Source organism: Solanum dulcamara, chromosome 1, assembly GCF_947179165.1.
Source record: "Solanum dulcamara chromosome 1, daSolDulc1.2, whole genome shotgun sequence".
Taxonomy (NCBI): domain Eukaryota; kingdom Viridiplantae; phylum Streptophyta; class Magnoliopsida; order Solanales; family Solanaceae; genus Solanum; species Solanum dulcamara.
In genome coordinates, this window is record NC_077237.1 from 21,749,917 (window position 1) to 21,753,752 (window position 3,836).

The following is a 3,836-nucleotide window of genomic DNA, read 5'->3' on the forward strand; positions in this document are numbered from 1 at the left end:
GGTGAATAGAGTGGTATACCTTTATAGCGTACCATCAAAATATACATACCATACCCATCCCTCTAAGGAGGGACTCGGTGTTTCTTCCTTATTTTGCCATATATACTATCATATTATAGTTGGTCCGGGACTCGGTGAATAATCATATCATCATAACATATAATATGCGGTGAAAGAAGTAGTAAAGCTGCGCCCGACAAAATATCCGGCCCATCGTGGGACGAGAAGAAAGAAGGGTTATAGCATGCACGAGTAGAGTAATGATAAACTATATGCAACTAAGTCACCCTCTAAGACTCAATAAAACACTCAAGTGAACCGTCACCTAAAGACCAGGAAGGTACTCATCCGAAGTGCCTTTTAGATATCATTAGGGGTTACATCAATTGGGGCATCAGGAATTACAGACATGCATCAAGACAATGCTGCATAGCTTATGTAATCAGAAATATGGTTTATGCAATTAGAGACACGGTTATGCAATCAGAGACACAGTTATGCAATCAGAGACACAGTTATGCAATCAGAGACATTGATCGTTTCAGAGCCTTCAAGAAAAGGAGCTTGTATCTCCACTTACTATTCACTATATAACAGGATCGAGAGTAATAGTTTGACTACTTTCAGGCTTTTAATGGTCAGAAGTGACTACAAGTCACGAATTATACTCAGAGCTCATAATTGGAATTTTCTCCAAATCTATATCATATATAATTTCACTTAAAATTAAGCCATTCCAAAGGAAAGAAGAGATAGGCTTTACATGTACTAGTTTTCATCAGATAGAAGACTTAAAGGCCATGACTCAGTTATTGCAGGAGTTCTAATATCAAGAAGTAAATGAGAGTCTAGACTCATACTCAGGGCTTTACGAATAGAGTGAATCCCAAATGTCATATACATATCATTTATAGCTTACATCTAAGACATGCCAAAAGAAAAGAAGAATAGCTCTACATACTTATTCCAAAAATGCGCCAAAAGAAAGCTTCACATACCTTGTCTGAATTATTTCTTATCCTGCTTTCCTCGTCTTACTTTGAACCTATTTAATATGAACGTAATATGAATATCAACCCCTTTTACTTTCCAGCACCCTAGGTTACACCTTAGTATTAATGGAATCTATTTCCTTAGTCGTTTCCCCGACTAGTTCTGTTATTCGCTAAGGCGTCGACGAAAATTGGGCAGCACCTCCCCTATAATGCGCCCTATCCAAATTTAAAATTAGGTCCCTAAGACCTACAGCCAACCAACAACAACAACCTGCAGCAATTCACACCAACAATATAAAACATAAACTCTGAATGACTTATTCAAAAATACGATATCACAATAGGGCGTCTAGCCTTTATTTTGTAACGCCTTTCATTATACGCAACGAGGGGTAGTGTGGATGCAACCATAAGCATACACATACCTTTTAGAATGCATTTAAACCCTACAACAATACATTACACCCCTGCAGCAACAACTCACTCAAAACTATCAAAACGTGAATTCTAGACAGCTTACTATTTTACCTTGTCGCTTTGTTTCGAAGGGGTAATGGAGGGAAACAAGATTTACATCCTTCATGAAAGTTATATACATGTGTCTTAGGGTCGTATAAAATTTTTATACGACCCTACATCAATTTTTTACAAAAGGATATGCCCAAAACACCAACAGCCATCCGTGTAAGATTTCCAAAACCAAAATCTGGGCAGTACCTCCTCTACACTTCATCACCCTTTTTTGAGAAGCTAAAAGAAAAACTGTATTTGAAAGGCTAAATTAAAGTTATAGACCTATGAAATACATTTCCAAAACATATTGAATCATCTGAAACAAAGATATACACAAGAAGTGATACCAATATTACTAACAATTGTCCCTTCCAAAAATGGGTTTGTTAACTAGTTTTTAACGTTTTTCCTCTTTGTTCTTTCAACTTTCTCTCAAAATCCAAGCTGAAGAATTAATTCCGTAGACATCGTAAAATACATATATACACCTCCACGTGCTTAGGGAACACCGTATATAATTAATTCACGAAAGAAAAGTGAAGAACTTACCTTAATTCTTCTTGAACCATGGCTGCCGTAGTACTCTCTTCCTCTCACATTTTCTCTCTATGTTTGGCTGATGTTTTTGGACTCCAAATGACTTAAGAGTCATTAACACATATATATATGGATCCTTAGGAAGTGACACGTGTCATCCCCTAAGGATAACACGTGTCAAGCCCTTATTGGGCCACGGATCCACCCTTAGCCTCCAAGGCTGCCACATGTCCATAGTGGGGCCCAACCCAAAGTAGGTGGGTCATCTACTTGACCCCAAGAAGTAGGGTCACCTTCTGCCATTTGGCACTTCTCTAGGTTGTTATGTGGCACCTGCTTTTGCTGCCACATGTCGCCTTCTCCTCTCCCCCATGGGTTCGTAATCTCGTTTTGTCTTAAGAGCCGATGTAATCCGCACTACATAAGCTTGATGTATCCTTAAGCAACTTAAGTGTATAAGACTCTTAACTTAGTAGCTTACGCAGGTAAATCGAGTCCTACGACTCATTACTTGGCCTCCAATTCCTTTCAGATTTTTATGACTCCATTTCCAACCTTCCTTCTCACGAGGTATCACAATCTTCTTTCCTTAGAGTTGTTTGATAGTGTCGTAGCTTATCCGGCTCACATGATAGTGTCTAAGGAACTTAAGAAGACATTACGAGCTCGAGAGTGCGGGGTGTAACATTTGTGAAGAGTAACTTTACTACATGTGAGACCGCGTACACTTGTATGTGCTTTGGTAGCAACAAGTTTTTGGCGCTATTACTGGAACTTTAAATTTGGGAATTATTTCCTTTTAAAGTTTCTTTATTAGTGTTAACAACTTGATCTTAGCTGTGATTTCTTGCAGGTATCCTTACATAAGCACACTATAAAGGAGTGGAGCAATTGTAGAGTCGCTAGCAGAGCCCAAGAGATTTTTACATCACCAAAGAAGGAGAGAGGTTGCTCAACATTGGTACAACAAATCAATCAGGAAGATAATCAATAAGTGTCATGGTGATACCTACAAATATGGAAGTAAGAATAGTTAGAGATGTGGCAATCCCTCAAACTATAAATGTTACCACCAGGTAGAGGTAGATTTGAACTAAAGCAGAGTATGGTGCAACTCTTGCACAATAATGCCCAATTTTCTGGATTGCCACATGAGGATCCTCAAGTTCATTTATAGAATTACTTGGAGATTAGTGACACCTATACACCAACTGGAGTGTCACAAGACTACATAAGACTAACCTTGTTCCCATTTTCTCTATTGGGAGAAGTAAGGAGGTGGCTGAAGATAGAGCCACCAAAATCAATCACTACTTAGGATAATTTAGCCCAAAAGTTTCTAATCATATTCTTCCCTTTAGGGAATAGAAAAAAGCTAAGAATTGAAATTTTGAATTTTAAACAGAAAGCTGGAGAGAATTTGTACCAAGCCTGGGACAGGTTTAAATCTATAATTATTAGTTGTCCTAACCATCATCAAGCTAATGAGGTGTTGGTTCATATCTTCATTGAAGGGTTGGAACCCAACACCAAAATTCTTCTTGACTCTACTATAGGTCAAAAGGCTTTGGAGTAGACCTTTGATGAGCTCTATGGCTTGCTAAATTGCATATCTCAAAGAAATCCCGAGTGGAATGGAGGGAGCTCTAGGCTCGTGGTCCAAAATAAGGCAGAATGCTTGAAGTTGATGTTGTGACAACCTTAATAACTCAGACTACAATAATGCAAAACATGATATCTACACACTTCAACAACTTGGCAATAGGGTAGCAACAGGCTCCATTGAATATA

The 3,836-nt window shown here is 38.4% G+C and overlaps 1 non-coding gene across 1 annotated transcript; it reads right to left on the reverse strand.

Moving 5' to 3' along the window:
- Positions 1-3,417: 3,417 nt before the first annotated feature.
- On the reverse strand, positions 3,418-3,524 carry LOC129903981 (small nucleolar RNA R71). Its single transcript, XR_008770338.1, has one exon. It is a non-coding gene; the product is annotated as a small nucleolar RNA R71 (small nucleolar RNA).
- Positions 3,525-3,836: the final 312 nt, after the last annotated feature.